This window comes from Ranitomeya imitator, chromosome 1 (genome assembly GCF_032444005.1).
Source record: "Ranitomeya imitator isolate aRanImi1 chromosome 1, aRanImi1.pri, whole genome shotgun sequence".
NCBI lineage: Eukaryota > Metazoa > Chordata > Amphibia > Anura > Dendrobatidae > Ranitomeya > Ranitomeya imitator.
In genome coordinates, this window is record NC_091282.1 from 657,981,134 (window position 1) to 657,993,582 (window position 12,449).

A 12,449-nucleotide genomic window follows, 5' to 3' on the forward strand; every position below is an offset into this window, starting at 1 on the left:
TCTTTCAGACTTCAGCGTTTCCGGGAGCAGCTTGGACCACAAAACGTCCTGCACAGTTGCACAATAATGACACATGGATGACATCCGTGTGTCATCAGTGTGACACGTACCAGTGCCTGAGAATCAGCTGTACTGTTCGCACTGTTCATCGGCATCGAGTGCTGAAGTGAAGACCACTCACATCACTGTCGCGCTAGCAGGGGACAATGTTGACAGTTATTATTATCATTATTATTTATTATTAGAGCGCCATTTATTCCATGGCGCTTTACATGTGAGGAAGGGTATACATAATAAAAACAGGTACAATAATCTTGAACAATACAAGTCACAACTGGTACAGGAGGAGAGAGGACCCTGCCCGCAAGGGCTCACAATCTACAAGGGATGGGTGAGGATACAGTAGATGAGAATAGAGCTGGTCGTGCAGTGGTTTGGTTAATTGGTGGTTACTGCAGGTTGTAGGCTTGACGGAAGAGGTAGGTCTTCAGGTTCTTTTTGAAGGTTTCGATGGTAGGTGAGAGTCTGATGTGTTGTGGTAGAGAGTTCCAGAGTAAGGGTGATGCACGAGAGAAATCTTCTATGCGATTGTGGGAAGAGGAGTTAAGAGGGGAGTAGAGAAGGAGATCTTGTGAGGATTGGAGGTTGCGTACAGGAAAGTACCGGGAGACGAGGTCACAGATGTATGGAGGAGACAGGTTGTGGATGGCTTTGTATGTCATGGTTAGGCTTTTGTACTGGAGTCTCTGGGTAATGGGGAGCCAGTGAAGGGATTGACAGAGGGGAGAGGCCGGGGAATAGCGGGGGGACAGGTGGATTAGTCAGGCAGTAGAGTTTAGAATAGATTGGAGGGGTGCGAGAGTGTTAGAGGGGAGGCCACAGAGCAGGAGGTTACAGTAGTCTAGGCGGGAGATGATGAGGGCATGGACTAGGGTTTTTGCAGATTCTTGGTTTATTGGTTCTTGGTTTCACGGATCCATGAAATATTTTTGAGTTGAAGGTGGCAGGAAGTGGAAAGGGCTTGGATATGCGGTTTGAAGGAGAGATCAGTGTCAAGGATTACCCCGAGACAGCGAGCTTGTGGGACTGGGGAGAGTGGGCAGCCGTTTACTGTAATGGATAAGTTTGTTGGGGGGGTCACGTGAGATGGAGGAAAGACAATGAATTCTGTTTTGTCCATGTTAAGTTTTAGAAATCTAGCGGAGACTTTGAGGGATTCTGTTTAGTAGGGTGGTGATATCTGGTCCAGAGATGTAGATCTGTGTGTCATCAGCATAGAGATGATACTGAAAACCGTGAGATTCTATGAGCTCTCCCAGGCCAAAAGTGTAAATGTAGAAGAGCAGGGGCCCTAGAACTGAACCTTGCGGGACTCCGACAGATAGGGGGCGAGGTGAGGAGGTGGTGTGTGAATGGGAGACGCTGAATGTTCGGTCAGTTAGGTATGACGAGATCCAGGATAGGGCCAAGTCTCTGATGCCAAGGGATGTGAGGGTCTGTAGTAATATGGAATGGTCCACTGTGTCAAAGGCAGAGGACAGGTCCAGGAGGAGGAGGATAGAATACTGTCGCTTGCTCTTGGCGGTTAATAGGACATTGGTGACCTTAGTTAGGGCAGTTTCAGTGGAGTGGTGTGACCGGAAGCCTGATTGTAAGTGGTCGAAAAGGGAGCAGGAAGATAGATGGGAGAACAGTTCAAGATGGACGTGTTGTTCCAGTGGTTTTGAGGCATAGGGGAGAAGTGATATAGGGCGATAGCTAGATACAGAGGATGGATCAAGAGAGGGCTTTTTGAGGATAGGTGTGATTGAGGCATGTTTAAAGCTTGAGGGGTAAACACCAGTTGTTAGTGATAGGTTGAAGAGATGGGTTAGAGTTGGGATGAAGACTGTGGCGAGGTTTGGGATGAAGTTGGAAGGGATCGGGTCAAGTGCACAGGTGGTGAGATGCGATCTTGAGAGTAGAGTGGAGAGTCGATCTTCTGTAATGGTGGAGAAGTTGATTTTCGAGGTGGAGGGCTGGGTAGTTGGGAGGGAGGGCTCTGGGGGTTGTCGACTAAAGCTGTCTCTGATGTTCTCAATCTTCTGCTTGAAAAATGAGGCAAAGTCTTCAGCTGAGATGAGTGGGGAGGGAGGAGGTGCTGGGGGACGGAGGAGAGAGTTGAAGGTGTTGAATAACTGTTTAGAGTTGTGAAACAGGGAGGATATGAGAGACGAGAAGTAGGTTTGTTTAGCTGTCGCGAGTGTGGTCTTGAAAGTAGTGAGGGACTGTTTGAATGCAATAAAGTGCTCGTTGGAGTGGGATCTTTTCCATCTCCGCTCTGCAGCCCTGGAAGCTCACCTCAGTTCTTTGGTCAGGCTGGTGTGCCAGGGCTGTCTGTTGATTTTGCGAGCTTTGGTATGTGTGAGAGGGGCAAGAGATTCCAAAGCTGCAGCTATTATGGTGTTATATAGAGCGGCAGTGTCATCCACATTGTGTAGGGAACTTATGTCGTTGAGAGGGAGGAGGGATTCAGAGAGTGAAAGTAGATCAAGGTGTTTAAGATTTCTGTGAGGGTGTGCAAGTTTGTGGGGTGGGGATTGTAGACAAGGAGTGGAGAGGGAAGAGAATGTGAGTAGGTTGTGGTCAGAAAGAGGAAGAGGTGAGTTAGAGAGGTTAGATAGGGAGCAGAGGCGGGTGAAGATGAGGACCAATGTGTGACCATCTTTGTGAGTGGCAGCAGAAGACCATTGAGTGAGGCCAAAGGAGGAAGTGAGAGATAGAAGTTTAGTGGCAACTGAGAGGGAAGTGTCAATGGGTATGTTGAAGTCGCCCATGATGATAGTGGGGATGTCCGCAGAAAGGAAATGAAGTAGCCAGGTGGTGAAGTGGTCAAAGAGGGTGGTGGCTGGCCCTGGGGGCGGTAAATGAGAGCCAGTTGGAGGTTGGTGGGGGCACAGATGTGCACAGAGTGCACCTCAAAGGAAGGGAGGGTAACAGAGGGTGGCAGTGGGATTGGGGTGAAGGAGCAGGTACCTGACAGGAGAAAACCAACTCCTCTGCCATGCTTGCTGCTGGGGCGGGGTGTGTGAGAAAGGTGGAAGCCACCATAGGAAAGTGCAGCAGGAGAGGCTGTGTCAGAAGGGGTGAGCCAGGTTTCAGTGATGGTGAGGAAGGAAAGTTTGGTAGTAACAAAAAGATTGTGGATGTAGGAAAGTTTGTTGCCGACAGAGCGAGCGTTCCACAGAGCTCCTGTTAGTGGGACTGGGGAAGCGGGGGCTGGGCGAATGGGTATAAGGTTAGAGAGGTTACGGAAATTTGTGATGGAGCATGGATGGGAGGTAGAACTGACTGGGGATGTGGTGAGGAGGACCAGGATTTGGAGAGATATCACCAGCAGTGAGAAGGAGCAGAGAAAGTGTTAGCAGGTGGGAGCAGGAGAGGCCATGAGGTGGCTGTCTGTGCTTGGAGACAGAGGATTGTATGTTAAGGAACAGTTCTGAGGAGGTGAGATGGATGGGGAGGATTGAAGAGGAGATGAACAGTTCTTTACTAGGAGTAGGGATTAGGGGAGTTTGCAGAAAGTGAAGAATTATAGGGGTGAAAGTGAAAACAAACAGAAATATTGTTTACAGTGACTGTGTCCAATTACCTTCAGTTGCATTCAACTGTTGACAGTGAGAGCAGGTGGCGGCAGATGGAATTATTCATCAGCCAAAACAGGCGCTATAAATAAATAAAAAATGTTTAAAATGACGTGGGGTTCCCCTGTATTTTCGATAACCAAACAGGCAAAACTAACAGCTGCGGGCTGCAGCTGTTAGCTTCAGCAAGACTGGTTATCAAAAATAGAGTATCCACACGCCGTATATAAAAATGATTTAAATAAGTAATTTAAAAAAACGGTGTGGGGGTCCCCCCATTTTTTGATAACCAGCCAAGCTAAAGTAGACAGCTGGGGGCTGGTATTTTAAAGCTATTAAGGGGTCATGGATATTGGCACCCTCAGCCTAAAAATAGCAGCCACCCCAGAAAAGGCGTATCTATTAGATGCGCCAATTCTGGTGCTTTGCGCTGCTCTACCCACTTGCACTGTGGTGGTGGCAAGTGGGGTTCATATTTATGAGGTTGATGTCACCTTTGTATTGTTCGGTCTATAAGGCATCTATCCATTACTAATCCTATAGTTATATTGTAAATAAACACACACCCAGAATAAAGTTCTTTAATTGAAAGAATGACACAGATGCCTTTAATGAGTCTAAATTACATCATACTCATGTCATCGCTCAGCCCACAGAAGCCAATGTCTACTAAAATAATAAACCATAATATTACTTACCTGTCCACCGAGAAGATAATAATCCATTTGTCCCAGAACAGGTCTAGCTCTGCTTCATCTAGAGGGCAGGCTGCATTGTTGCATGATACGACTATTGAGCCTACCATCCAGCAGTGACACTGAGCAAGGGTGCTCAGTATCTAGCGATAAACTCCTAGGACCTGACGTCACCATGAGCGTGAGAACGTTCTCGTGCTTGCTGTGCCGTCAGAAATGTCCTGGGAGTTCACAGCCAATTAATTTAGTTCCACTCACTGACATCAGTGCAAGCGCAGTGGGAAAAGTTGTAACACCACTCACGCTGATGTTAGTGAGTTGAACTGAGTTCAGTGGCTGTGAACTCCAAGGACCTTTCTGACAGCACCGTGTGCGTGAGAACTTTCTTACGCTCGTGGTGACATCAGTCAGCTCATAGGAGTTTACAGCGATACAAAGAGCAGCGCTACCACACGCTGCTCAGTGTCTCTGCTGGATGGCAGGCTCTATAGTCGCATCATGCAACAATGCAGCCTGCCATCTAGATGAAGCAGAGCTAAAACCATCATGGGACAAATGGATTATTATCTTATCTGCAGACAGGTGAGGAATATTGTTGTTTATTAGGTTAATTCTATTCTGTTGGCTTCTGTGGACTGACCGATGATGTAAGTATGGTTTAATTTATATTCATTGAAGGAGTCTTTCATTCTTTCAATTAAAATAACTTTATTCAGGGTTTGTGTTTTTTTATACTATATGACTGTGGAGTTAGTAAAGGGGTCATCTTACAGACACCTCCCCTATTACTAACCTCCACTTAGGTAGGAAAAAAGGATCATCCCCGTGCTGCCGCAAGAAGAATTCCAAAAATTGTAGAGGTTTCAACGTGGTTTATTCTACGCGTTTCAGGATTCAGGTGACCCCTTCATCAGGACATACCACAAATATTGTACAAAAGTCATAGGTATACAGGCTTTAAGTACACGTCAGCTTTTGGAAGCGACGTCCAATGGATCAGAGTTCAGGCTCATCTGGAAGTTCACATGACAAGATTAAAAATCATCAGAGAAATACAAATAGATATTTTACACATTTAGCCTTATTTTTGTTTATAGGATAACAAAAATTGAAAAGAGAGAGAGAAAAAAAAAGAGAAACACGGTCTCACTGAAAGTGGAACCGAACTCACATCGGAAAAATGAAACAAATTCAGAGGTGAAGGCATTTACTTTGAGCTACTGAGCTGGAAGGATAGACTCTTGGAGAACACAGGTTGCCAGTGTTTAACCATAGTTAAAATACTTTTTTATTAATAATTTCCTCTGAAAGTGAGGAATCACTCCTCTCTAAAGGATTGTCCTTCTGTCCCTCCAACAAACCTAAGGATTTTGATTTATTTTTAGATTTACAAATTTTCATAAGGAAATTAAGCCTTAAAAGACATTTTTTTATTAAGGAAAATAAATCCACTCCTTTAATTAATACAGAAAATACTGAGGAAATACATGATTTTTTTCACCTTATTGTACCTACTAAGTCTAAATTTTATCCTGTTGAGAACAAAAGTCACCATTTCAATGTTTTCAGCGACCTTGTATTGAAACAATTTGAGAGTATTGTTCGTGACCCGAGAAGTACATCTAAGGCCAGTCTCACACGTCCAGATAATTCCGGTACAGGAAAAATCGGTACCGGAATTATCCGTGTCCGTGTGTCCGTGTGCTCACGTGGCACATCAGTGTGGCACACATGCAACAGCCATGTGCCGCCCGTGTGCTGACTGGGTACCACATGCACCGTGCAGGAGACAGCGCTACAGTTAAGCGCTGTCCCCTGCATCTGGTGCTGAAACCGCCATTCATTTCTTCTCTCCAGCAGCGTTCGCTGGAGAGAACATATGAAAAATCTTTTTTTTTTTTTTGGTGTTTAAAAAAAAGATCCCTGTCCCCAACCCCCTCCCACCCCCTGTGCGCCCCCCGCTGTTAATAAAATACTTACCCAGCTCCCTCGCTGCTTCCTTTCCTCGCCGCAGCTTCTCCTGTATGAGCGGTCACGTGGTGCCGCCCATTACAGTGATGAATATGCGGCTCCACCCCTATGGGAAGTGAAGCCGCATATTCATCACTGTAATGTAAAGAAATGCTGCTGGAGAGAAGAAATGAATGGCGGCTTCAGCACCACACTGGGGGGACAGCGCTTACTGTATCGCTGTCTCCTACATGGCACACGGACTGCACACGGACAACATCCGTGTGCGGTACGTGTTTTACACGGACCCATTGACTTTAATGGGTCCGTGTAATACGTGCGCTCCCACGAACACTGACATGTCTCCGTGTTTTCCAAACGGACACACGGTCCGTGAAAACACGCTGACATGTGCAGAGTCACATTGATTTTAATGTGTCTACGTGAGTCAGTGTCTCCGGTACGTGAGGAAACTGTCACCTCACGTACCGGAGCCACTGACTTGTGAAAGCCACCTATGCCAAGCATGGTATCCATCCACAGACAGCTGTTTCGGGGTGTTTGCCCCTCATCAGTGTGGAGTAGGAATCTGGCTATTATGAGCAGTGCCTAGTAAAAAGGCTATAAAGGCACAGATGATTGGCCTCGGGGAGACCAAAACATCCAACACTGCGGAGACACCATCACGTGTTTCTCAATGCAGTGATTCCAGAACACTGCCCCCATCCCTTATGGGAAATATGCAGATGCATGTAAAGAAGCTGCGGAGACACCATCACGTGTTTCTCGACGCAAGCAGTGAATAGCCAGGCCTTTCCCCGGGAATAGCGAGATTCCTACTCCACACTGATGAGGGGCAAACACCCCGAAACAGCTGTCTGTGGATGGATACCATGCTTGGCATAGGTGGCTTTCCTTCATAGGATGCTGCCCTTCCCGTGGTTGTTCCTTCCCGGGGAAAGGCCTGGCTATTCACTGCTTGCGTCGAGAAACACGTGATGGTGTCTCCGCAGCTTCTTTACATGCGTATGAACTTGTAATGACCTGGAGAATCATAATGGCAGGTCAGATTTAGCATTTAGTGAACCTAGCAAAAAAGCCAAACAAAAAACAAGTGTGGGACTGAACTTTTTTTTGCAATTTCACCGCACTTGGAATTTTTTTCCCGTTTTCTAGTACACGACATGCTAAAACCAATGATGTCGTTCAAAAGTACAACTTGTTTTGCAAAAAAAAGCCTTCACATGACCATATTGACGGAAAAATAAAAAAGTTATGGCTCTGGGAAGGAGGGGGGTGAAAAACGAACACGGAAAAATGGAAAATCCCAAGGTCATGAAGGGGTTAATCATAAAGAAAAATCTTTCTGTGCATAAAAACCCCCAGTATTCCATTCTTCTACCACCTTCCCAAAGTGCACAAAAATTTGCATAATCCACCAGGCAGACCCATTATTGCTGGCATCAACTCACTAACATCTAATTTGGCACACTATATAGACAGAATCATGTTACCCCATGTTTTTAATCTTAAGAGTCATCTTCGGGATTACACGCATTTATTATGACTTAATGAAATACCATGGAAACCTTGTTATATTTTTATTACCATGGATGTAACATCACTTTACTCTAACATTCCACATAATATTGGTTTGATTTGTTTTGATCATTTTCTAAAATTCGACAATAGATTATCTGAGGCACAGAAGCACTTTATTCTGAAAAGTATTGATTTTATATTGAATAATAATTGTTTTACTTTTGAAAATGTATTTTACCATCAGATCAAAGGCACCGCAATAAGCTCAAAAGTAGCACCGACATATGCAAATTTATTTATGGGGGTCTTTGAAGAGATTTTTATTCTAAATGGCATTTGGGGCAAAAACATCATTTTTTATAAGAGATTTATAGACGATCTATTTTTTATTTGGGATAATTCTAACAACAATATTGAGGATTTTATTCAGCAAATAAATTTTAACAATTGGGGTCTTTCCTTTACGGCTTTTTTTTAACAATCTTTCTATTAATTTTTTAGATGTCACCTTATTTATTGTAAATAATAAAGTATGTAGTAAAATGTTTTTTTTTAAAAGTTGATACTAATGGGTACATTCATTTTAGCAGTAGGCATTACAGGAAATGGCTTAAAAACATCCCTAATAACCAGTTTCGCCGGATTAGAAAAAACTGTACCTCTGCTGATGATTTTAAGGAACTATCTAATTTATTGAAGAATAAATTTTCTGTCCAAAAATATCCTTCTTATCTTATTTCTAACGCCTTCAAAAACTCGGCAAAATTAGACCAGTTCTCATTACTTGTACATATAGAAAAAAAACACTGTTATGGACAAGCATGTATTGAATTTTATTACACAATATTCCGATGAGCACAAAAAGATTCGTGATGTCCTTCAAAAAAATTGGCATATTTTACTGAACGACCCTATATTGAATACATTTTTTCCAAGGAATCCCTCTATCACATTCCGAAGGGCTCACACTATCAGGGACCTAATAGCCACCAGTCGCCTGAAAAGAAATATTAATGCTAATGAGGTTACAAATAAGGGCATATTTAAATGTGGTACCAAGAATTGCCTCTGCTGCCTCAGTATTAATCACAGAACTAAGAATATTATTTCTTTCACTACCAAAGAGAGTTTTATGGTCCCCTTTTTCTTGAACTGCAACTCCGACTTTGTGATTTATGTTATTGAATGCCCCTGCGGAAAACAATATGTCAGGAGAACTAGACAAGCATTACACCTCCGACTTAATTCGCATCGATATAATATAAAAAATGGTCTCCTTACCCATGGCCTTTCTAGGCACTATACCTTGGTACATAATAAAGATTTTAAAGCCGTAAAAATGAGTCCTATTGATCACATCCCAGCACATGTCCCTAATAGAGTCATGAAGCTGAACAGAAAAGAGGTCTTAATGAAATTACTGAAGTTTTTATCTGATTTTTGCAGGCTTTTAAGCCCTTTCTGACATGTGAAGTACTATCCCGTCGAGGTGGGGTGGGCCCGTATGACCACAGGATAGTATGTCATAGCGATCGGCCGCGCTCACGGGGGGGAGCGCGGCCGATCGCGGCCGGGTGTCAGCTGACTATCGCAGCTGACATCCGGCACTATGTGCCAGGAGCAGTCATGGACCGCACCCGGCACATTAACCCCAAGCACACTGCGATCAAACATGATCGCAGTGTTCCAGCGGTATAGGAAAGCATCGTGCAGGGAGGGAGCTCCCTGCGGGCTTCCCTGAGACCCCCGGTGCAACGCGATGTGATCGCGTTGCTCCGAGGGTCTCCTACCTTCCTCCCTGCAGCAGGCCCGGATCCAAAATGGCCGCGGGGCTGCATCCGGGTCCTACAGGGAGGTGGCTTCACAGTGCCTGCTCAGAGCAGGCGCCGGGAAGTCTTTATGAGTGCACGTGAGATCGCCGATCTGACACAGTGCACAGCAAAGTGTCAGATCAGCAATCTTACACTATAACATGATGCCCCAACCCCGGGGCAATGTTATAGTGTAAAAAAAAAAATATTCAGATGTGTAAAAAAAAATTAAAAAATTCCGGAAAAAAAATGTATATATATATTGTTCCCATAAATACATTTCTTTATCTAAATTTAAAAAAAACAATAAAAGTACACATATTTAGTATCGCCGCGTCCGTAACGACTCAACCTATAAAACTGTCCTACAAGTTAACCCCGTAAAAAAAAAAAAAAACAGGCAAAAAACAATGCTTTATTATCATACTGCCAAACAAAAAGTGGAATAACACGCGATCAAAAAGACAGATATAAATAACCATGGTACCGCTGAAAACGACATCCTGTCCCGCAAATAACGAGCCACCACACAGCATTATCAGTGAAAAAATTAAAAAGTTATAGTCCTCAGAATAAAACGATGCAAAAATAATTATTTTTTCCATAAAATAGTTTTTATCGTATAAAAGCGCCAAAACATAAAAAAATTATATAAATGAGGTATCGCTGTAATCGTACTGACCTGAAGAATAAAACTGCTTTATCCATTTTACCAAACGCGGAACGGTATAAACGCCCCTCCAAAAGAAATTCATGAATAGCTGCTTATTGGTCATTCTGCCTCACAAAAATCAGAATAAAAAGCGATTAAAAGATGTCACGTGCCCTAAAATGTTACCAATAAAAACGTCAACTCGTCCCGCAAAAAACAAGACCTCACATGACTCTGTGGACCAAAATATGAAAAAATTATAGCTCTCAAAATGTGGTAACGCAAAAAATATTTTTTGCAATAAAAAGCGTCTTTTAGTGTGTGACAGCTGCCAATCAAAAAATCTGCTAAAAAACCCACTATAAAAGTAAATAAAACCCCATTTCATCACCCCCTTAGTTAGGGAAAAATAAAAAAAATAAAAAAATGTATTTATTTCCATTTTCCCATTAGGGTTACGGTTAGGGTTAGGGCTAGGGTTAGGGCTAAGGTTAGGGTTAGGACTAGGGTTAGGGTTAGGGCTAGGGTTAGGGTTAGGGTTGGGGCTAGGGTTAGGGTTAGGGCTAGGGTTAGGGCTAGGATTAGGGATAGCACTAGGGTTAGGGCTAGGGTTAGGGTTAGGGCTAGGGTTAGGGCTAGGGTTGGGGCTAGGGTTAGGGTTAGGGCTAGGTTTAGGGCTAGGATTGGGGTTAGGGCTAGGGTTAGGGCTAGGGTTGGGGCTAGGGTTAGGGTTAGGGCTAGGTTTAGGGCTAGGATTGGGGTTAGGGCTAGGGTTAGGGCTAGGGTTAACCCCTTAAGCCCCGAGGGTGGTTTGCACGTTAATGACCGGGCCAATTTTTACAATTCTGACCACTGTCCCTTTATGAGGTTATAACTCTGGAACGCTTCAACGGATCTTGGCGATTCTGACATTGTTTTCTCGTGACATATTGTACTTCATTTTAGTAGTAACATTTATTCGATATAACTTGCGTTTATTTGTGAAAAAAACGGAAATTTGGCGAAAATTTTGAAAATTTCGCAATTTTCCAACTTTAAATTTTTATGCCCTTAAATCACAGAGATATGTCACGCAAAATACTTAATAAGTAACATTTCCCACATGTCTCCTTTACATCAGCACAATTTTGGAACCAAAATTTTTTTTTGTTAGGGAGTTATAAGGGTTCAAAGTTGACCAGCAATTTCTCATTTTTACAACACCATTTTTTTTTAGGGACCACATCTCATTTGATGTCATTTTGAGGGGTCTATATGATAGAAAATACCCAAGTGTGACACCATTCTAAAAACTGCACCCCTCAAGGTGCTCAAAACCACATTCAAGAAGTTTATTAACCCTTCAGGGGTTTCACAGGAATTTTTGGAATGTTTAAATAAAAATGAATATTTAACTTTTTTTCACACAAAATTTATTTCAGCTCCAATTTGTTTTATTTTACCAAGGGTAACAGGATAAAATGGATGCCAAACATTGTTGTACAATCTGTACTGAGTACGCTGATACCCCATATGTGGGGGTAAACCACTGTTTGGGCGCATGGCAGAGCTCGGAAGGGAAGGAGCGCCATTTGACTTTTAAATGCAAAATTGACAGGAATTGAGATGGGACACCATGTTGCGTTTGGAGAGCCACTGATGTGCCTAAACATTGAAACCCCCCACAAGTGACACCATTTTGGAAAGTAGACACCCTAAGGAACTTATCTAGATGTGTGGTGACCACTTTGACCCACCAATTGCTTCACAGAAGTTTATAATGCAGAGCCGTAAAAATAAAAAATCATATTTTTTCACAAAAATGATCTTTTCGCCCCCAATTTTTTATTTTCCCAAGAGTAAGAGAAGAAATTGAACCTCAAAAATTGTTGGCCAATTTGTCCTGAGTACGCTGATACCCCGTATATGGGTGTAAACCATTGTTTGGGCGTATGGCAGAGCTCGGAAGGGAAGGAGCGCCATTTTACTTTTCAATGCAAAATTGACTGGAATTGAGATGGGATGCCATGTTGCGTTTGGAGAGCCCCTGATGTGCCTAAACATTGAAATCCCCACAAGTGACACCATTTTGGAAAGTAGACCCCTTAAGGAACTTATCTAGAGGTGTGGTGAGCACTTTGACCCAACAAGTGCTTCACAGAAGTTTATAATGCAGAGCCGTAAAAATAAAAAATCA

At 43.3% G+C, this 12,449-nt stretch overlaps 1 protein-coding gene across 1 annotated transcript in view; it reads left to right on the plus strand.

Annotated features, from left to right (window-relative positions):
- Positions 1 to 12,449, plus strand: part of LOC138639795 (Fc receptor-like protein 5) — a 122,975-nt gene that overhangs the window by 24,691 nt on the left and 85,835 nt on the right. The gene's annotated exons all lie outside the window — the stretch shown is intronic.